General features: G+C 39.3%; 1 protein-coding gene across 1 annotated transcript in view; it reads right to left on the reverse strand.

Annotated features, from left to right (window-relative positions):
• Positions 1 to 6066: 6066 nt before the first annotated feature.
• The window catches only part of LOC119739157 (kelch-like protein 12), a 38840-nt gene continuing 20490 nt past the window's right edge, over positions 6067 to 24416 (reverse strand). The window contains exon 2 of the mRNA XM_038213988.1: positions 6067 to 13902. The gene's annotated coding sequence lies outside the window, so the exon portion shown is untranslated. The remainder of the gene's footprint in view (positions 13903 to 24416) is intronic.

Here is a 24416-nt window from a genome sequence, read left to right on the forward strand (position 1 = left end):
AATTCTGCTGGCCAAGGCTTGAGAGTAAAAATAGAAACGCGTGCAAATTTTACACACCCATGCAACATTCCTAACAGCGAAATCGAATATACAATTCCATTCGGGCGTCGCTATATACATTGCGATATTACATTCCGCATACTCGTGATATAATGTCGGGTCCGTAAAATATTAAGCTCTGTTCCAACACCGAACGAGAAAATTTATCACCAATCTAGTTCGGTATGTCCCACTCCTCTCTCAGATTAAAATCTCGATTTCAAATATGACTCACGCGCTCAATGTTTCAGTCGGCACCACTACAATTTTCAATTTGTCTCCTGCCAAACAAGACAGTGGGTATCGTTCAGATTGATGACTAGGGAGTACATTAATATTTTTCTTGGAAGAAAAGAGGAGTATCAGTCGCAGCCTCGAAGTGTTGACAGCTCCGTAAATCTCACGATAACTACCACCGCCTATGCATGATGCAACTTTCTTTTCCTTTGGGGGGGGGGGGGGGGTGAGTGATACGCCCGTATCGTCTGTTCGCCTAGCGATAATTCATCACGATGATTCGTCCTCAGCAAGCTATGTCCGCATGACACTGCGTGACTCCTGGAAGGATTCCGTCATTTTGGACGCAACTTTATGAAATTTAGAAAACGGGGACAGCAAATATTTCTTATTTCCGTGACCAATTATAATTCATCCGAACAATTCGATCATGAGCGCGTGACTTGTTCTCTTTTGCGTTATTTCGAAATGCCAACCCACCCACCATCTGTTGAACTGTGTTCAGTCATACGGTGCAGTATATTGATTCTGCCGTATGGCCAAAAAAAGGAACTTCATTGTTTGACAAAAATGAGTCTCCCTTGACAAATACAACACATGTAAATCATCTTTGGAGTGGCATGTGATACGGATTAAAATAAAAAAGTGCGGTATATGACACAGCTTTTCTCGTTCCCATTAAGGTCAATGATGTAACAATCTAATGACATACGCCGATGCGTATACGTGCTTCACCATACTAAAATTCCTACAGCTAATCGCCTGACGCTAATAATTGCAGCAGACTTGAAACCATTAATGAGCCTAATGCAATCGAGCTGTCGGCACTTGACGATGTTTTTTCGCTTTATTAAGCCGCGTTATTTGCTGAAGCCCAATCGATATCACCATCGTGTCGTAAGCACTGTTCCCTGTATCTCATTTTTGGTACGGCCATGGTATGGCGTAGAGCGAATCGGTTTAGTCATTCAAATCATGTCGTCTGGCGCAGCAGGACTTATTACTTTAGGTGATGACGTTTCGGCCCAGCGCATCGATAAACGAACGCTGGTTACGCATGAGTCACTACACAGACTATTATTAGAAGCCTGGGTCCGGGAGGTGGGACTAATAAACACTATTTAGTTCTCCCTGGCCACCTCAAGTAGGAGGAGAAGGCAGTTCGGACGAGGTTGCTGGATGTACAAGGTCGTATCAACATCCTGTGTTCCAGTTTCCTGGTCTAGTTACCCTAGTGCCTCGTTTCTCTCCCCATCACGTCTTAAACTCGCCCGCATCCATCCTGTCTCATCCATCCTCCTTGCCTTCCTGCATCCTCCTGCGTCTTGATTCACCACTCTGCTCCTTCCGCATCTCATCAAATCTCGGGAGATCTCGTTTGTCCACTTTACGCCTGGCGCTATTTCATTACCGGTAATGCTAGGAGGTCTCGTGGGGTTGATTCTTTCAATCAGAAAATGAAAAATGGACAAAACTGGCAGGAATGGGCAAAATGACTAAACCAACCAACAAATTGATATCAGCACCAAATACCCAACCATGCAAACAAACATACTACCTATACCAACCAAGCAAAAAATCAATCATCACTGCAAAACAAATTAACATATCAAAAGAAAGAAAACAAGACAGTGTCCCCAATCGCACAATCCTTTGATTCAGAATGGCTGTGTAAGTCTTTCAATGTCTACTCATGGGCCGGATTTGTCGTTACGGGGTGACCCTATGCGATGGCACTGCCCGGCTGACATTTGGTCAGCCATTCAGTGAGATATGTGCAAAGATGACACTGTGCTGGCCTCTATTGGAACAGCAGAATTCTCCCGAAAGATGACGAAACCAGCCCATTACGGCTTACAACAGGAATACTCTAACAGTACCATCTTCATTCTCTTTGTATGATACCCAAGGTTTCAATGTCTACTCATCGTTACGGGGTAACCCTATGCGATGGCACTGCCCGGCTAACATTCAGGCAGTCAGTGAGATAGATATCGGCATAAAGGTGACACTGTGCTGGTCCCCATCGGAACAGCAAAATTCCACCAAGAGATGACGAAACCAGCCCATCCAATCTCTCCTATTATCCTAAACCAAGGAGCAATTGGAAACGGGGCTTGCAACAGGAATACTCTAACAGTACCATCTTCATTCTCTTTGTATGATACCCCAGGTGCTGTTCCTCTGACTGTAGCGTTTCTCTCTCGTCGACGCGATCTATCAAACGACACGCTTTGCGAACTTCACGGTTTATTTGAAAGCGCCAAACAGTTCCTCAAGCCCAACCACAGCGTCATACACACTCATTATTTATTTTTCCAGCTCCTTCTCTCTGCAGAGATATGAATAAGCTCTTGCTTCGCTGTTGGGAAGTGACAGGCCCGGGATGGTTTGTATCATATCGGCATCAGTCTTATCCGACAATCTGTCACAGAGAATATCTTCAGCCGTCCGTAAAGGAATAATCAACGTCAACATTTTCACGAAGCTTCGGCCACAGGGATAGAAAAACATGTTGGTTTAATCTACACGAGCATCTTTGAGACGCCGTCTTGGATATGTTTCCTAGTATAAAAATGATCCAAGCGCTCCATTTAATCTTATAGTCTAAAATGTGTGAATTTGTTTCTCTTAAAAAGGCCTGCAACATAATGACGCCACGCTTTGTTAACACGTGCGCCTTCTTATGGGAGCTTGATGGCTCGTCCCATCCCTGGCTGTCATAAGAAAGCGCACATGTAAACAAAGCGTGACGTCATTATGTCCGTTGAGTCTATTTGATAATTGAAAATCTTTACTTCGGGGAGAGACGTTTCGCACACGCGCACACGGCACATTTGAGAAACATACTGTTTTGTTTTAGTGGCTTAACGTTGAAGGCGACGATGCGTCTGCAATGATGCAGCAAGGTGATTGGCGATGAAATGAAAATGGCAGAGGGCTGTTTGTTTTCCCTGGGGAGGATTCTATTATCACAGCTTGCCCGCCACTAACTGACCGACTGGATTTAAATGTTATACCTATAAAAATCCTGCGCGCAATGCATGACGAAAACAATATCTGGCTGGCTAGTGCGCCATAGGGCACGTTGGTAACTTTCTGTAATATTGTCTGATACAGTAGCTCATGGTTATATGTCAGATATAGTGCACTGTATGAGTTCAACAATGCAATACGCAAATTCCAGCGAATTACGACAGAAACTGAGCACAGAAAAGTTTGCGAAACAGGTTACTTGACCAGAAAGTTATGAAGCCCGGGTTCTTTTGACCAGCTCTGCGCAAATAGGCTACACAAAACTCCATTCACTTCCGAGTTGGTATATTCATGTAGTTTTTAAGCTCGGGCAGGAGCTTCTACAAGTCACTTTGGTGTCGGTCGGTCGTTTGGTCGCCGAAAAATTGACCAAAATAAATTGGGCAAATGCCATGCCGTCGTCCGTAAATGCACTCTATAAATTGTTTGTAACAATTCGTTAAGTTTTTACGAAAATTGTGTAAACGGAGGCAATTATATGTATAGTATTGTAGTCACGTGGTATTTTCTGTAGAGTTTGGACGGTATCCTGAAGGAGGGAATGAAAATTGACGAAAAGTATGGAGTTCCATATGTGCCATCGGCGTCGCATTTTTCGCCAGAGCTTATTGTGCACTCACACTTGTTTTAATGTGCCATACTTGCACTATGAAATGCCATACTGTCTTATCGCGTTTTCTTTTCTCTCACTCTCAGGGGTTCAGAGTTAAGAAGTGGGGGGTTCTGAGAAATTATTACATACATTACACCATGGAGCAAGGAACGGTCGATGTCTCACGTGTCGTCAAGTCTCGCATATTCACGCGGTCAACAAGCCGTCTCCAGGATGGAGTACACGCCGGAGTCCATTGACGAAGCAAGTCTCGTGAGATTTCACTCGTGAAGTCCCTCCTTTTCGTCCACACGCCGTCGATTTGTTATTGACCCAAAGTCTACTGGCGCCATGATTACACTAGTCTGGTCACTAAATAAAGCAAGCCGAATCTCATGATTATTTGCATATAGATTCCCTTCACACTGTCTAAAAAGTGCGGGCGACAAAAGAGGATGCTGAAAATATCAACATTTGACTTGGAAATGGCAAGTTTGGGATGCGACCACGTAACATTTTAATTCCGCATCGAATCTGTCAGGCCTTTTTTTTTTATCCTTCCCACATTCACACCCACTCCACTCCGATCCTCTCAAGTACAGCGACTCCTCGCCGGTGGTCTGTGTGCGAAGGGAGGCTAATGAAAGAAAGTAGGACAGAATAACGGATATAAGACTGGGCGAGGAAGAAGGAATTGGGAGCGATTGAAGGAGGAAAGGATCGGGACAGGCAGGAGCAAAGATGGAAATGAATATAAATTAGAAAATGGAAGGACTCGCAAGAAAGGCGAGGAAAAAGAAACAAGGAACGACGGGGGAAAGTTAGGGCACATGACAGTTGAGAAAACGGGCTTTGTGGTCAAGACCTCAGGTGGGGGATTAAAGGTATTGGATTGGGGAAAGAATTATGGAAGGGGAGATGGATGAAGAAACAGGTGGAATCATGCAGAGATGAAATATATGGGAAAGGGGAAGATTATAAGTGGTTAGGACTAGAAGGTGGGTTGGAATTTGATGAACTTGGGGTCACTAATGGACTGTACAGGAGGAATATTTATGTCGTGCACTGTCAAAACGAAATCTACATTATTATTTTTGCACAGTATAGATTCTACTTGTTTATTTCTTTGCACACAAACAATAGATACGTCTTGGTACTGAAATTGCGAAGGAATTTTAGCTTCTCTGAAAACTGTCAATGTATGTGTCGCAAAGCAACAAATGTGAAACGCATGTTTTGTTCGAACACGCGGGACTAGTTTGTCTCATTGAACATAAATTTAGTGGAGTGTGATGGCCTAGCGGTTAAGAACACCGGACTCACGTTCTGGTGTTTCAGAGGCAACAGTGACGTGGGTTCGAGCCCGCCGGCGGACACTTGTGCTCTTAAGCAAGGCACTTAACCAGTATTGCTTCGTCCTTCGGATGGGACGTTAAGCCGTAGGTCCCGTGTATTGTATAAATGCACGTAAAAGAACCCAGTAAACACTTATCGCTAAGAGAAGGGGTTTGCCCCGGTGTTTCTGGCCTCCTGTATAAACTCCCACGGGAGTATTTAGGAGAAGAACCAACCAAGAACCAAGAACCAAGAAGAGCGATTTGGGGTTTAGAAGGATAACACGTAAATGCATTGTTTAATTAGGACGACATTCAAAACATATTTCAATGTTTTAATATTGGCATGACAAAATCATATGGGGAGACAAATACGAGGAAAGAGACACAGTGGAAAGCACAGATATCGCATGGGCAGGAATAGACAGGAGAAGACTGAACAACAGATAAAAATTCAAGTCGGAAGGCAAATTTATGTAGATGCTTTACGATAATAAAGATTGGTGATGTATCACAATATACTATAGCAAGGTTAATCACATTTGCATTCATGTGTATCATTCGCCCATAGTAATACATGTATATATATTCCGCTCGTTATAGACAAATGACCATGCAAGGGAACAAAACCGGCAGGCAACCATTTGGCTCCGCATCCGGGAAAGCATCCTCATGAAACCGCAAACGGCAGTTGCTACAGCAACAAGATAATAAAGCAACCCAGATCCAAGTTACGCCGTAATAATAAAAACGGCCATCTCATCCCCGGCGCCATGGTAACCACGGTACAAAAGGCGCATCAATTAATCAGACCACGCATCACACACGTTTTTTTTTTGCTACAGTGGTAAAATTTATTGGTCATTTGAACTGATCGGTTTTACAAACAAGCCGCTGAGACATGACACTGCAGTTATGAGAAAACAGGGCAAATGGGCTGATTCGAGAGTACAAAATATGGAATGAACTGGTTTTGAATATAAATTACAAATGAAATAATTTAGTAAAGATATGACTTTAAGCATGCACACTAACGATGATATTAATATCATACATTTTTAAAGAAACATCTCGAGTGAGGAAAATGTACAGAATCAAAGCGGTAAAAACAGTATACCATTTATATAATTAATATAATTAAAAATACAGAATGTAGCAACATTCTTGATGATGCTTAGTCCTTTAAAATGTAGGTTTAATAAATGAAATAAAACATGGTTCATTGAAAGAAACCCAAATTTAAACATGGACAAAATTATTTATTCGTGAAATTCGCTATGATTCAACATCAGGCTGATCAGAATTAATTGGGTATTCCCCGTTCCTGTTAGCTTTAGTTTCTCAGAAAAAACCCCAGTTGTTTGACTGCTACATTTTTTGAGTCTCAATATACATGTACAACCCGATAAGGGCGATCATGAGGCACCCTTTTCACTGTAGGCCTATCTTCAACAGCTGCAGAAAAGCTGAAATATATTCTGCAGTCTACTGAGCGTGTGAGGCATGAACTGACCATCACCGTTATTAACTCTCAAGTTCACCTGATTTCAACTCACAGTAAACAACTTAATTACACGAACAAAGGCGATCAATTTCTGGAGCACAATATATCGATTGCTAAATTGTGCGTGATAACAAAGCACAAACTCTTGAAACAAAAACAGTCAGATACTGTGTTTTTCATACATGTAGTTTCCCATTGCAAATGACTGTTGGTGCTAACCCTGTTGACTTATTATGACACAAATTAATCCCCTTAATCCAGATTATCAGATCAGTGTGATGTAATAAAATAGTAACATAATAGTACATTTTGGATTTGTCAAAGGTAAACGTTAAACGTAGCACACAAAAGGCTCTAATAGCAAACAGATATAATGTTTAATATGGCTGTTGACCAACTTTGATAATATTTTAACATCATATTAAAGTGAATATTAGGTATGTTTTAATTGATATTAATAAAATTTTAATGATACTGCCACAAACGAACGACTTTAAAGCAGGCATGGTGAAATAAAGTGACAGGATACTGTGGTACACTCACAATACAGCCATTTGGGTTTGTATATTATGCACAAGTCTAAGACGCTCATAGCGAGGCTCAAGATCAATAGTCTGGCACCAATGATGTGCTGGTAAACCCGCAGTGACACAATCCAAGGCTTCTGGGATTCAGACCAAGATGGCTACACTGTGAGATGATATACTCATAAATAATGCCTCATACTTACAGGCTTAAAAATATTGATATGTACTTATACTTTACACATATTCACAATTTACACAATATCCATGCACATTCAGGGAAAAACAAAATCTTTTAACAATCCGCAACATACCCAATATTGACGAATCCATTTTAATATTACACTAATGAATTTGGCAAACTAAGAACCGTATACACGACCCCATCTCTCCATGGTAATTTACAACCTTGCACCACTCAACAAAATATTCAATAATCAATAAATAACTCGTATGACAGAGACACCGACGCTTTGGTTACAGGTATAGATATCTACAAGTCCATATATACTACATGAGCAAAAAACAGCTTTGGTTAACTTAAGACGTAGTGCATAGACCGAAACACTTGTGTTTATGACACGGGCACGTGATATGTTGGGAGTGTATACTTGAGATGTGACAGCCTGTAGTGCAACATGGGAGATTGCATCCTGGCATTCATGGAGGAACCTCGAGACGAGGACAGAGAAGAGAAGAAGCTCAGGAGAGTATTCATTTACCATCTCCCCTTACCCAGGACCTGCCACTGGATAAGGGGAATCATGGAAACCAGACACTTTGCAGGTGATGCTTGTTGACTATGATTTTTTTTTTTTTTTTTGGAAATGGCATCAAATGCCAACAGCTTCTTGAGTAGGGTTCGGGTTGAACCTTGGAGGCAAGCAGATCACAAGACATTCCATCACAAGATGACAGGCCCGGAGCTAGAAGAGAAACTCAGGTGCATTAATGCAGCTCAATTAACAAAGGAGATGGGAAAGAGGGTGGGGGAGAGGGAAAGTGTTCTACCGTGCACTCCCTTGTTTATGCCAAGCGTTCTATTTTGAGTCCAAACTTACTGCCAAGTCTGTTGGGTCTGTGGCAGCTCTTTCAAGCCGAGTTGTTTTTGGTAGAATTCTGATGGAAGGCTAATAAGATTCCCCTGCTACACTTGAGACAAAACCGGACAGCCCTTGCAGGCAAATCAGGCGCGAGAAGTGTCGGTTGCGTCTCTTTTCGTTGCCAGTGTGCGTCGAGCGCAGTGAGGGAGCACTCTTTGCGAATATTAATTCACTCGATGCAGCTAACTACTAAAGCAATGGAGGTAGGGGGAGAATAAGGGGAAGAGCCCGAGGCAGGGAGAATGTAACAAAGAGTATAGAAGAGCGGTGTGAGGCAAGTTCAGTGCCCCTTGCTGAAGGGACGTCAAAGAATGGTCAGAGAGAACAAGTGGCCACAATAGAGAGGTTTTTAAGTGACAGGGTGGTATGCAATTAATCATGCAATCCCTTGTAGTCTACAGGAAGGTGCCCACATTATACAGTTTGTGTAAGAATAAGACTGAACAGTCCCTTCAAAACGAAATTCTGTGGTAAATTTCCCATATTTTCAGTCACTTTTCATCATCAACACAATCTTAAAAGCTATTCCCATGTTTAGTAAAACCTAATCAAGTACCCAGCCAACAGTCCACATGTATAAGTTTTTTTGTGAATACGCAAGTGCTAATAAAACATTCCAATTTTCCTTCTCTACCCTCTCTGGAGATTGGAGAATATATACTTACAAATGGATTCCTAAGAAAGGGGGAAAAATACATTTGGCAATATTCTGAAAGCCCCAGGTGGTGAATAGTTAATGTTAATCACATAAATTACAACACATTGATGTTTTTTTTTGTTAATACAATAGTAATACGAGGATAATACCAACATTTTTATACATGTAGCACTTTCGCTGGCGGATCAATACATTTCACACGTTATCATTTTGATCAACTAGGCATGTATAGGATACTGTAAAAATACAGGATTTGTGGTGTGAACGTGTGTGCTGTGTCACTTGCCTGAATGCTCCGTACTTTACTGGAAATGTCAAACTCCTTGAATGACGCAGTTTCGGCACCCTTTCTAGCCTTGACAGGAAAAGAAAAACAAATCACTGTCAGTCTCCGGCCTGAGGTGAATTTCACAGCGTTCCTTACATGGAAAGGGTTCAAATTAGCCACAGGTGGAAATATCACATGATTGATGTCTATTTTCACCTTTTTTTCCAAGCTTCTTCTTTTTTAAATAACTTTGTGTTAGTTGATTACTATCTTTTTCAACATCTTCAGTCAAATAGTGCAAACCTTTTCTTATTCTGGTCAGAATTTCCAACCACAAATTTTCAGGAAATCAGCAGGCTTCCAAAAAAATCACTCTTTTAAATTTTTAAAATTCTTCCTCCAAGTTTGGATCTAGAACTGAGCCTCATGTGTTACGAATGTGGCTAAAGACACGTTCACTCCCAGTTGCACTCTCTGATGGGTAAGTGGTGTCGTAAAGCAACCTACAATGGACAATACATCGCACAGTTGCAGCGCAGCTTTTTACAGTACAGTCAAATCTCGTTAGTACAAACTCTGTTAATACAAAATTCTGGTTATATAACAAACATAAAGCCTTAGTCCCGACTGTGCATTTATGTGCACAATGAATGGGACCGATGTTCCTCTTGATACAAAATTCTGATATATAACAAACAATTTGGCTAGGTCTGAACGAGTTTGTATTAACTAGACTCGACTGTATATGCATACACATGTACAATGGTTGTGGTCTGTACATAATTCTTATAGTTATAATCATTAAAGTGAATTACTATTTAGTGAGGCACAGAGATGCTGCTATACAAAATGTGAACAATCAACAAATTAAATTCTATTTTAGAGTAACAACTTTTTCCTCTTCAAATTACATGGTACATAAATACAGTAGGCCCTTTACTTTCAGTGCGTACTCTTTAGTCCAATTACAAAATATTACATGAACAATAGACATGTTTCCAACAAACTACATAATGTACAAATAGGACATGGTTATGATTTTGGCCGTATTGGAAACAAAACCAACGAAACCTTTCAATTTTAAACATGCCTCATTTTCTCATCAACAAGAGTGGAGTTTAATGAGACAGGTCGAGGCTGGTGCCTATAACATAGAATCATTACAGCAACATTGTCTTGCCTCCTTGGAACAAGACCAAGTTGTCAATATGTAACCCAATTGGGAAAGAAAGCTTTTATTTTCAGATTTTAATTCCTCGTTTTCTGAGAACAATCTTGGATGGTTTATCAAGTTGTAAACAACAACAAAATTGGACAATTGTGTCTGCAGAATGACACATGTACAAATCATACATGCGAGATACTAAGGACAGTTCTAAGAATGTTATTAAAACCCTATTTCCAATCACAAAAACATGTAATAAATACTTTGTACAAAACCAAAATCTATAAATATTCCTACAAGTAAAATGTCTCCAAAACAACCCCAACCCCCCAAACAATCAGTGAAAATTAAATTCCATGAAAGCTGATCGTGTTGCACGGAGCCTCTTCTCATTATGCACGACAACACCATATGCGGAAAGGTGTTTACAAAAAAGTGATATATGACTAACTGCTACAGTCATTCGTTTATTTACTTTTACAAGAATGTTACACATCGCAAACGCGGGGAAACTTCCCAAATTCCCAAATTTGGTATCAAAGCTTAGGGCCTACACCCCAAATTTTTCTTCATGAGCAATACATTCATTCAGTGAAAATAATGGGATCCAAATTTAAGCATACAATCCTAGCATCCTTCACTTAATGACACTTTATTTAACTGTTGAACTACAATTTTGAAATTTATTAGAAATTTCTATAATATGACAGTTAGCTCCTTCATAATTTTTTGGTTTGGATATATGCAAATTTGTTCAGTTAATACAAAAATGCCAGAGGAACAGTGATTTAAAAACAAATATGCTTTTTTTAAAGCTTGATTGGTACTACCGGTATGAGAATTTTTTTTCTGTAAAATACCTTTAGATTGAGTGTGCACGCACACAATGTTGATGAAATACGGTAATTGCTGGTATCAATTGCACACTGCTGGAAGCTCTGAAGTTATAAAGTACATTGTAATTTCAATTCAGACAAATTCACGCAGGCACCTTGATCTTTTTTGCAATTTGGATGGATTATTGTCGACCTTGAAAGCTCCATTTGATCAGAAAAACGCCATCAATGCCAGATCACAGACCATTAACTTTGAATTGTACGTGAAAGGATCGGGTTAGCAGTACTCTGATTATCCTACGAAAATTGGTTACAATCTTTTCACTCCACTATAATTCATTTTGATAACTATTACTTTGAGAGAAAAGAATTAAGAATTGCAATATCGCCTTCAACATTTACTATCTGAAGTCATGCGCAACATGAGGGATCTTTCATACCACGACACACTTCATGAAGGGGGGGGGGGACGGGACACAATCAAATTCTATCACACAACAAGACGAGTCCGTGCGACTGTTCCAGAAGCGACTTTCCCAGGGTTCTTTTGGGACTGTGTTTCCATGGAATTCTCAAAAAATAACCACTAATTAGCTTAGCATTTTTGTCATATTTTTGACAAGTAGACTCTTCACACTGTTCGCAGGCAGTCCCTTTGAAGAGGTGAATTGTTCAGGTAATTTAGGAACATTGAGCGATTCAAGGGCTCTCAAATTTTTTTCGCTGAAAGCTGAAGTGGTTTTTTTTTGTATCCGTGGAGAAAAAAAAGCACAATCAATGCAGGTGGGTCATGCAACTCAAGTAAAAAAAACAACCATTATAAAATCACGTTCCCCTCATCATATTTTGCAGTTTGCAAATTTTTTCACTTCAAATGGCCAAATATACAACTGCAAATCAAATCAGACATTTACTTGACTATTTTGGTCCCAACGCTCACTGAGAAATGTTTTGATGTTCCCAAAACATTTTCCAGGATTACTTCCCAAATAAAAGGGGAAAAAACAGCCAATCCATCGGCCAAAAGTTTAGTTGAAGCAATTCAAGCAAACTTTATCTAGAAAAAGTACCTCACTGCAACTTTAACGTGAGTTCAGCAAATTGACATTTTGTGATTGACATGAGTTCCCTCCAGCACGGCCAAGTCTAATAGTACTTTGCGTCTTCGTTTCTTCCCCAAATTGCAAAGGCCTTGGGATTTAGGTCAAATTTCTGAAAAAAAAAAGTCAGGCCCCAGAAAAGGGAAAAAATAGTCCCATTTCAGAAGGCAGACAATAAATACAATGGTCTGAACAATGACAAAAACCGATAAAGCTTGCTGGTACAATGGAATTGAAAAATACATAACATTTGTGATAGCTCCTTTAAGATTGTGTGCAGACAGTAACCTTGGTACAAGGTTAATCAAAGGTCATGAAGATGACTGTGATAATCTCCCCAGGGAAACAGTTATTAAAGTGATCTGCTTACAATGTGTTGTATACAATCCATGTGATAGGGTTATAAGGCTTAAAGGGACACTCTCAATCCAAATTATTCTTGGCCCATTCATCAGTGGGCATGCACTGTGTTAAATCTGCCGCATAGGTGGGTAGGATAAGATTAAAATATTTCTTTTTAATACTTTTGAAATGGACAACATTACCATCTCCAATTATAGTTATATTTTTTTCTCACATCACAGTGAGTGTACATAAGAAACTACATTCATGTGCTGTACATGTAAACCTCCATATAGAGTTCAGCATTCACTCTGACCTCAGTTGTCTTTGAAATTTGTAACTTCAGAAGTCCTGTTGCAATATAAAATCTGCGACACCGACTTTCCTGACCAGATTTCAAACTCTGAAGGAAGAAAACAGCTTTCAAATTCTAAAGTAACAATTTTTAATGCTTTTTCTTAAAAAAAAAAAAAAAATCAGAATTTAAAGCCAATTTTAAAAATTTGCATTTCATGAGTTCTGCCGAAGGCTCCTTGATCACGTTACCCTGAAGTCCATGAATTCTGAAAGCCAAAACAGTTTATTACGAGGTCTCCGAGGAGTGTGATTGGGTGGAAATGGCTGACTCAACAGCTCTTAATTTGATTGGTTATGTTAGTCATGTGACCTCAACCTGCTACAGGTTCGAATTAGCATAATTGATGTAGAAATTGTGAGTTAGAATCCCTAGCACAACGCTGTTGAGAATTAACATGTATACATCACTGAAAGACCTCCTGAACATACTTTTGTTGTTATCGTCTTACCTTACTCCAGTTTGACCACCAAAAAAAAAAAAAAACCACGATGTTAAAGGAAAAGCCAAGGTCTAAAAATAACCCACTAATCCCCAAGAATTTACTTTTGTGTTGCTCCAAGAATAAGCCGGATACAAACATCGGATTAACCTGCGTACAATAATTGGACTTGACATATTGTAGCCACTTTCTATGCTGTGAATACCAACCGACTTTCGGTTCGGACAACTTGACTCACGACCAGATGACAGTCTTTTGAAGGCAGCTCCCAGTTTCTGTCAACAATCTTTTCCGGCACGATGTTCTTCATCTTTGGCTGTGGTTCTCGAAGACGAAAAGAGAGATGTTCCTCTAACGCAGTAATCATCTACAGATGGGGACAACAGGAGAAGAGAAAAAAAATACATCCAGCTGTCACTTAAAGGTTATTAGCGGAGGAATATCTGTTGATAGAAAAGTGCAGTAAAGTTCACTCGATTCTCCCGAGGGATGCATTTTCATCCTGTGGTTGTATCACCTTGAACTAACCAGCCTGGTATGACATTGACATGTTCGTGTGCATTTTTTTTTAGAAGGGCTCCAGGGTTCTATATGAGATGATGAGTCTGGTGTTGAGATCAACAATTTACGGTCGGCAGGAATTCTTGCTGGGTGTGGTATATCAATCTATTATTACACGGTGTTGCATTGGAGTTCGGATAATACATGTAGTTAATACAGCCACAACAGGCTTCGAGTCTATCTGTTTTAAAAAAGGAAAAAAAAAAAAAAAAAGAGTCTTAAAGCAGGACTTGACTTGACATGCAATAATTATGTACATTGTATTAAAGATTCTGATATCTAGATACCCAGTTGAATGTTTAAATACAAATGATATTTTACACTGGATTAAAAAAAGAAGAAGAAATCACAATTTTTTCTTTGATAAATCAGTTTTACTCTGACAAATGTATTCCACTTTTTTGTGTGCATATTTGGCATCGGTTTGTGACAAAACTTTCTACGCAGGTTCACACTTCATGGAAATGTCAGTGTGAAGCTAATTTGATGTCCCAAAAAGCAAATGTTCAACTTTCACAATTCATCAGGGTGACTACATTTGCTGGATTACATTACATTCTAGTTCACTACCCAGCACTTCACTTTTGAGCTGAGTATGTCCATAGAGCTAGGACCGGGTATGTCAAAACAGCACATTACAAACACAAATATTATTTTGACCAAATATCTTGAAATATGAAACATTTGTCTCTACTCCAAGTACACAGAAGAGGACGGAAAATGCTTTTAGAGATCCATTTCTCGATATTGGATACCATTTACCCACTTCACATACGGTACAGTTTACTTCAGATCAGCAGCGTAGCCAGGGTTCTCACCATGTACATGTAGGGGGCCAGTGGGGGGGGGGGGGGGGGGGGGAGGTGCTGATGTTACAGTGGGGGGGGGGGGGGGGTACCGGATGTTACAGTTGGGGGGGTGCTTGCTGTTGGGGGGGGGGGGGACCCCGATTTCTGTTTAACCCGTTAACCATGGTCACTTATAGAACTAACAAATTTCTGAGGGGGGGGGGGTTACAATGTCCCCCCCCCCCCCTCTTTGGCTACACTGCTGCTCGAGATACAATTTCCTACTTCTTTTGAATCAATATTTTTAAAAGCCTTCACATATACCGGTTGGTGACACAAAGTTATGACAATGAGTTTCCTTGCAATTGATCAATAAGCTCTACTCCATACACAGCTGCAGCTACCGTACATGTATTTACTTCAGTCAAATTCTGATTCAACGCACATCAAATACACATGGGGAACTTCAAGCAAGCATACTCCAAACTGTAAACACTCTGGATAACTCTTTAAAATACTGGAGAACTCTAGAGATTTGCCTGCCAGGAGCCAGACCCCACGTAATTTTTTTTTTTTTTTTACGAGTAATGTCTAATTTGTCCGAGGGGACGAGGAGGGTTGAGCCGAAGGCCCTAGCGATGATGGCGCCAGTATCTATGGTGGTAGCCATGGAGATAGGCTGGAGGAAAGGTCAGGTTGGAAATAGGTCATCAAAGACTTACATGCAGAGGATAGAATATAGACGAGAGTATTTACAGGGACTATGGGTCTTGGATGTGACAAGTTATCCAGCCTGGTGATTTGTCAAAATGATCCAGCAAAGGGACAGATTGCACCTGCAAAGCCGATATGAAAAATAAATGAGTTTTAAAGTTTCTTTTAACCATGTGTGGCCCATTTTCTTCTTCTTGTAGGTTACGTCCTCAATCTTTTTTGGGATCAATTGCACCTGGTGTTTTAAATAGGGCATGCGAAATATCATGACATTACCATTCATCACACTGGTGGTACTGTAAATGTAAATGTTCATGTATTCAGGTCAATCCTAACTCATGGGTATTCTGACTTCCAGGTTTTCCGAATCTACAATGTACAAACATTCAACTCTTTGTAGATTCATAATATGCAGTCCTTAATCTACAAAGATATTTCAAAAGCAGATGTAGGTTTTGAAGGATTACAGGACTTTTTTTTTTTTTTTTTTTTTTTAATGATGTAAATTTTGGTAATCCTTTTGGGGTTATCTCTTGAGCCAAAATTGATGAAAAAAGGCTATTAACAGAATAATTTAGAGACTGTTTGTTGTCTGCTATGGTAATGTGCAAGTCCACGTCGATGTAGTGTACCAGTACTTTATTTTTATGAGGTGAACTTCATAGAAACCTTGTCATTTGTTTTGACAGAGTCGTCGTAAAGTTTTATGGAGGTGATATGTACAGGTTAGTATTGGTGATATTTTCATGGCCTACATTTGTCACTTGAAGCAAATGTATGTAATAAGGCCCCCCCCCCCCAAAAAAAATAGTTCTTCTTCCGTGTACCCTACCTACATGTACCAATTACTACCTTTTACCTTTTACTACACGCAGACACCTCCATATGATCGTACACAAAATAAATTGCCAAATTTTTTTGGCCTTTATACCCACACAAAAATTCTGGCAGAAAAAAGACAATTCCCAGGCATGCAACTGGGAAGTCACCAAAAAAGAGAGAAAATTACAAGCTTTACAAGTCTCTCACAGTCTCAGCAAGGTTTTTTAAATTTTTAATGACATAGAGAAGTAAAAAGTAAAAGAGGAAATCAACCGATCCGAGGAAAGTCACATGCCTGAGAGCCAAAACTTTAGAAATTTATGAGTAGTACTGGTAATCCATGTACGTTTCAAAATGTCGGACTTGTCCCTACATGTTTCTGTGAATGAGAAAGTGTTGAGTAGGCCCCCCCCCCCCTATTGCAGGAAAAGAAGCCGGAGGTAAAACTACGTCACAGAAGTCAATTTCAAAGGCCCTTAAGATCATTTGCAATAAATTAACTTGAAGCTTACAAAAAACCTAACTTGAAGTAAGATAAAATTGGTACAAACATGTGGAATGTTGTCATAATGGAATGTTTTTAGTTTTAAAAGATAAAAGCAATTAAACCACAAGTGGTTCAAATTTCAACTAGAGATATATGTCTGTTTGAAAACAGAACACAGGGCTTTTCCGCTTATTATTTTTGCAGGACTCTATGCTTTTTTGCCAATGTGCAGTCATGTACATATGTAAATTATATTTTTATGTTCAAAGTTCATAAAAAGTTATATTGAGCTAGTATAACCAACAGATATAAAATATACAAAAAATAGTTGATGGCATCATGTTGAACTAAACTTGAAGTCAATCCAAGTTACGAAGTGTTAAATTTTGGAAGTGGAATGAAATTGCATATATTTAAAAAATCATAAAAAATCAACCGATGATGTCATGGTGACAGCATTTCGGATTTTGCATACAAGTACATGTACCATTATCCAGCTATCCACCAAGTTTCATGACGATCGGAATTTCCCTTATATGTGTTTTCACAAAATCGCACTTTTTATGACGTCATGATGACGTCACACATTTTTCAAAATTGTGTGTGTTTACCTATTACCTAACATACATAATGCAAAAAGAATAAAATATGCACCTTTCAGATGACGTCACGTGACCCATGGTGACGTCATGATGACGTCAATTTTCGGGACACAACTTTGCTATAGGGACTATGCCTATGCTAACTTTGAATGATGAAGGACAAAGATTAATGCCAAAAGTGGCGTGGACAAAAGACGTGTACAAAGTCTATGAGATTTGCCAGGGAACAAAAGAAGAAGAAAGAAAAACTAGAGGTCTATGTCTGTTTGCAACAGAACATAGGGCTTTTCCGCATTATGATTTTTTTTAATCAATAAGATGCCCTGAATATTCATGAACATAAAATCTGTCAAAGTTAGCCGAAAATCGGCAAAAAAACAGTCACTGTGGACAGGATTTGGCCTCGGCATTACGTGGTATGTGCGTGTGCACAAGGTCTTTGCTTGGACAAAGAGTGATCTAAATAAATTACTTGCAAAGAGTCGAAAACGCACTTTGAAAATCGACAAATATTTTTAAATTTGTTGATGACGTCATCTGACGTCACTTCGAACTTTGCATACTGATTTACTACCTACCCACCAAGTTTCATGACAATTGGACCTTTCCTTATATGAGTTTTGCAAAATCGCATTTTGATGACGTCATGATGATGTCACACATTTTTCAAGTTTTCTGCGAATAGCTATTACATAACAGACCAAATGCAAAAAAGAATTTTGCATTTTGCATGTTGCGTTCGGGAGATATGGCTAAAAGGTCCAAAAAAATAAATATTCATATAAAATCTCAGGATGACGTCATCATGACGTCACCTCATTTTTAATCTATAACACATCCTGGTATAGCCACATACCAAGTTTCAACCCAATCGGACTTACATTTCTGTAGATATAAGACTTCACTATATGTACGTAAATTTTCAAAAATCAATAAAACAAAATTAGGTGATGACGTCATCGTGACGTCATAGTCTTGGCATAATTTTTGTATGAGGGTCTTCCTTGGCTGTAACTTTGATGACGATTCCAGATCGCCAAGTTATAAAAAAGGTGTCTTGAAAACGTGTACAAAGTCAATGGGTTAAAAATCCCACAGCAGAAAAACTGCACCTTTAAATACGTGATTTGCCTTTAAACTGAAACATTTTAATAAAATATTACTTGATATTCTGACTCTTGGGAATATTTTCAATCAAATGGCAAATGTAAAAAAATACGATTTCTTTTTCCTTCTCATAGTAATTCTCGGCCGAAGTTCAGAACTACTCAGTAACATATATCAGTGTTGTATAGGAAAAGACTTGTTTAGAAAGCTGTGTACAAAGTCTATGAGAAAAATTAATTATTCATGAATACATAATAAATCACATGATGATGACGTCATCATGATGTCATAGTCTTGGCATAATTTTTGTATGAGGGTCTTTCTTGGCTGTAACTTTGATGACGATTCCAGATCGCCAAAATATGAAAATGGTGGCTTGAAAACGTGTACGAAGTCACTAGGTTAAAAATCCCACAGCAGAAAAACTGCACCTTTAAATGCGTGATTTTCCTTTAAACTGAAACATTTTTATAAAATATTACTTGCTATTCTATCTCTTGGGAATATTTTTAATCAAATGAAAGGCGTAAAAAATACGATTTCTTTTTCCTTCTCATAGTAATTCTCAGCCGAAGTTCAGAACTACTCAGTAAGATATATCAGTGTTGTATAGGGAAAGACTTGTGGAGAAAGCTGTGTACAAAGTCTATAAGATTAATTATTCATAAATCCATAATAAATCACTTGATGGCGTCACCATGACGTCACTCTTCGGGACACGTCTTGGCTATAGGGACTATGCTTATGCAAACTTTCAATGATATCTGAAAAAGATTAATGCCAAGAGTGCTATAATACGTCCCTGTCTATGCGTAAAAAAATACGATTTCTTTTTCCTTCTCATAGTAATTCGCAGCCGAAGTTCAGAACTACTCAGTAAGATATATCAGTGTTGTATAGGGAAAGACTTGTGGAGAAAGCTGTGTACAAAGTCTATGAGAAAAATTAATTATTCATAAATCCATAATAAATCACTTGATGGTGTCACCATGACGTCACTCTTCGGGACACGTCTTGGCTATAGGGACTATGCTTATGCAAACTTTCAATGATATCTGAAAAAGATTAATGCCAAGAGTGCTATAATACGTCCCTGTCTATGCGCATGCATGAACATAAAATCTGTCAAAGTTAGCCGAAAATCGGCTAAAACGGTCACTGTGGACAGGATTTGACCTTAGCAACACGTGCGCTTCAGGCTGACTGACACACGATGTATGTGCCTATGTACAACGTACGTGCATGTACATGTACATTGTGGACGTCCTGTCCTGTGCATGTTTTAAAGCAGAGGTATTGTCAACGTGAAGTTTTAAGCGTGCGCAGGGTATGTTCGAGTTCGCTTATTGCCTCGAAACTTTGAAATGTTTTAGACCTACTCTTCAATTGACAATTAAAGTAAAAACAAATATAAAAACTGCCATGGTTGATTTTTCAGGAATTTTTAAATGAAAAAAGGTCTATTTATTGTAACTTCCGGTCTGATGATGTCATTTGCCTAAAACTTCGCACACGTCTTAAGTGGGTCAAGGTCATCATATACACCAATATTTAGGCAATTACGACAATCTTCACCACAGACATCTATTCAAAATACATTTTTGCTAATTTTCAACCTGTCGCTAGAGGGCGCTCGAAGATTGCATGACGTCATCGGTAGATGATTTGAAGAATACTATTGGCCAAGAGACTAACACCGTTAAAAGCAAGTTTATATCTATTACCACTTTCAAATGATAAGCCACTTCCGGTTTTGGCCTTTTTCGACCGGAAGCAAGGGTCACGTGATTTCACGCACACTGAATGAAATAAAGACCTCAACCTATTCTACCACTTGCCAGCAACAGAATGCTGCGGACGCGTACGGTTGATTTCTTATGCATTTTTGAATATAAAAGTGTCACAATTTAATTGCCTATAAATACACACCTGATGACGTCATCATGACGTCATCATTACACAATGTTGTTTAAATTAGGGTCTTTGCTTGGACAAAGATTGGTGTAAACGAACTACTGGCAAAGAGTCAAACATTCCTTTGCAAATCGACAATTTTTTTTAAATTTCTGTGTACAAAGTCTATGGGAAAAATTAAATATTCAAAAATCTATAATAAATTAGTCGATGACGTCACCATGACGTCAATCTTCGGGACACATCTTTGCTATAGGGACTATGCTTATGCTAACTTTGAATGATGTATGACAAAGATTAATGCCAAAAGTGGCGTTGAGAAAAAACGTGCACAAAGTCTATGGGGTTTAGGCGACAAAAAGAAGAAGCCAAAAAAAAAAAAAAAAAAAAAATGAGAACAAAAACAAAGGCTTTTCCGCAACTTTGCGGAAAAGCCAAAAAAAATCAGAACAAAAACAAAGGCTTTTCTGCAACTTTGCGGAAAAGCCAAAAACATGGCCTTTTATCCAGCATTGTAGCCAACTCCCCTGCAGGATGGTCAGATAATGCAACACTTGGCAATATTGCAAACCATCATGAAAGATAAATTATTCAAGGGATAACGCCTTTGATTTCATAGGAAAAAAATCGTATGTACAAAATATGAATGGACCAAAAGTCTTAAAATGTGTGGCTATTTTGGAGGATGCACTGTGTCAAGGTCTTGGGCCGGACCTTGTATTTTTTATGCTCAGCCGTGCATAAATTAGGCCTAGATTATGTACTCGAAATCCTCCACACTGCTCCAGGATGTCACTGGCTCTGCCTCAACATACTGACTGTGATTGTTTGAGGATTTTGCAGGATTGATGCAGTGGTCACCCCTGCAAGGAGAATATTCAAGAAACAACATAGGATTCTGCAGGATCGAGGCTGTATTTTTACATGGAGGTAGTTGGAGGATTATGCAGGATTGAGGTTTCATCCTGGCAAAAATGGGAGTTAGGGTTAATTCTGTCATATAAACTACAATGTAACTACAAGTATATTTTTGTGCTGTATTTTTTTTAAAATCACAAGGTCACTCTGCAATCTTTATTACTTTAAGAGCAATGCACTGTTTGACACTGTTGTTTGTTAGCAACATTTACCATGAACTATGGAGCAAGGTTGACTTGCTAAAAGTCAAGCTAAAAAAAAAAGGCCAGTCAATTCTCTGTGCATAAAAATGTCTGCCTTTCTTTTTAACTGCCAGATTTGATTAACAGAGCAAATTTCATCCAAATAATTTCATTGACTGCACTTGCTGCTGTTTCCCCAAACAAGCCGCGTTTCCCTCCCTCCTTGTGAATTAACCCTCTGTACTTTCTACTCTCAATTAAAACTGGCAAGTCCGGCCCACTGAACGCTAATTTCTTTTATGTTTTGGTATTGATTGGGCCCCTGGCGTACATCCTTTCCACGATTGCGCTGGTAACACAACGGCATGGATGTGACCGAACGCAAATTGCATTTCTATTCCGAAGCCAATCTGTTTCCGTCTCGCTATTAGAGATGAGTTCTTTCTCAGTAAAGGGTTTGTTATGATGCCAAGGACCGCGTCATTCATCATTTTACGCACTTCACAGGTTTGTCAAGCTGTAATGGTTGCTGGGACTTGCTGGTATTTTTTTTTTAAAGGGGATGGATTTACAGGCTATATGGACTGTGCGCATACAGTAGAGGGCACTATTTTACCAAAGAATGTGAATGTATATATTACGACAATACTTTTCAAGCTCCCTCAAAAATATGATTGATAACATAGTTGAACATTAATGCCAGGCACGCTCTTTATTATTAATTCACACGCATATATTCATCTGTTCAGTCTAACGCTTTTTTTTACGTTCATGAAAATCTTTCACTGGACAGATTTGTTATTAATCCTTCTTAATTCAGCCCATGGGCTTTTCTGAGCAATTTTCTCTACAAGACACAAGGGACTGAATGAGTTAAAAACTTGATCTACAGTACTTCATTGGTTATTTATTCATGGAATTTTACTTGAGGACTTGACAGACTTTTTGCTGAGCACTGTGAAAGCCCTTGGGATCCATTCCATACATAATGTCTTAAAAGCCAAGTGACGATCACTGACATTTGATGTTGACTGAATGAGCGAGGCAAAATCCAAGCCCAAATTTGAAAAAAATAACCACAGGTCTGTTTGTTGTTTCGTTCTTTGTTTTTAGTCACTGCAAACACACCGTAGTCTAAAATCAATTGGAAAAAATGTCTGATGTTCTTGGGCATACAAAACTGCAACTCATTTACACTAACCCCCTAGGCCCTTTTGCTAAGAACCATCCGCGACCCTCCAAAATCCTCCAAAATGGTGCACTTATGTTCAATTAAAGGATACCCACTGCCTCAATCCTTCAAAATCCTCAAACAGCCTTGCCTCTCAAAACGCATTCAACCTCAATCCTCCAAAATCAACTGATACTGGATGTACATGTACATGTGCCCTCAATCCTCCACAATTCTCCAAAATTGTATGTTGCATTCAGCCTCAATCCTCCAAAATCCTCCAAAACCGCCCGTAGGACTTTAGAGAACTGAGGAAAAGGCTACATGTATATTGCATGAATGATATGCTGGCCAGTTTTATAGTTTTTTACAATTTCAAAAAAAATGGTTGTAGTCATCACGTCAAAGAAAAATACTGCACTCTGTAGTCTCAGAGGCAACCTCAATTATTCTTTATAATGGAGACAATGCACATCATGACATCTGCTTCAAAATGATTATCGCAACAAACCCCTGAAGCGAAAAATAAATCTTCTTGGTGAGTATTTTTAGAATCGCTTCCTTCGGGTGACCTATCTCTATGAAATAATATTGATACCCGTCAGGCATCGTCAATAAACACCCCCAATTGTTGTCCCAAATGAACGCGATCCCGCAGCTGACACTACACAAATGACCATCGGCTGGGAACATTCAGGGAGAAAGATCGCACATAATCCCCATTCAATCAATTAGAACGGACATGTAGTCAAACACAAGTAGCAGCTGCTTCTGTGCTGTAATGACAACTAATCAGCCATACAAGGATTAATCTTCACTTGAATGGCTTGTAATTGATGTGTGGAGAGGTGTCGGCAATACCGGGGCATTCTTCAACTTGGATAACGGCCAGACAGTGTCGAGTGTAGTGTGATTAACTGCGTCCCAGCTGCGCTTCCCACATTTTGAAATGATTGGCTAGAGATTCCAAAGGGGGCTTGTTTCCCCAAATGCACACTAAATACCTCCTGTCTGGAAAGATGCCACTTTCTTTTTGAAGTTGTAAATGTTGTGGCTATCCAGTGGCGTGAAATTCCAAGCACGTCTCACTAGTACCCCACCCCTATCTCACCCCAAGCGCACACATTACACTTTCCTACATGTTTCTCCAAAAGATGCCACCTCCTTTTGAAGCCATAATACAAACTATGTGCATCCCCACCCTTTTGGTTGATAATCCAATCCCACCAAAAAAAGACCCCCCAAAATAGAAAGAAATGAAAACCTTTTGTACATGAAGTAGACTTACTTTAGACGTTATGTCTTGATTAACTGGAAATCACTGATACCTGTTTGAAGATAGCCGCAACCCTAACTCCCTAGGCATTTTTGCTAGGATGCAACCTCAATCCTGCAAAATCCAACTACATGTACCTCCGTGTAAAAATTGCATCCAGCCTTAATCCTCCTAAATCATCCGTTATTTCTTGAATTGTGGTCCTTGGAGGGGTGACCACTGCCTCCATCCTGCAAAATCCTCCAGCAATCGCTGTCAATGTACCGTATGTTGAGGCAGAGCCAGTGACATCCTGGGGAAGTGTGGAGGATTTCAAGTAATCTAGGCCTACATGTACAT

This window comes from Patiria miniata, unplaced genomic scaffold (assembly GCF_015706575.1).
Source record: "Patiria miniata isolate m_02_andy unplaced genomic scaffold, ASM1570657v1 HiC_scaffold_30, whole genome shotgun sequence".
NCBI classification, from domain to species: domain Eukaryota; kingdom Metazoa; phylum Echinodermata; class Asteroidea; order Valvatida; family Asterinidae; genus Patiria; species Patiria miniata.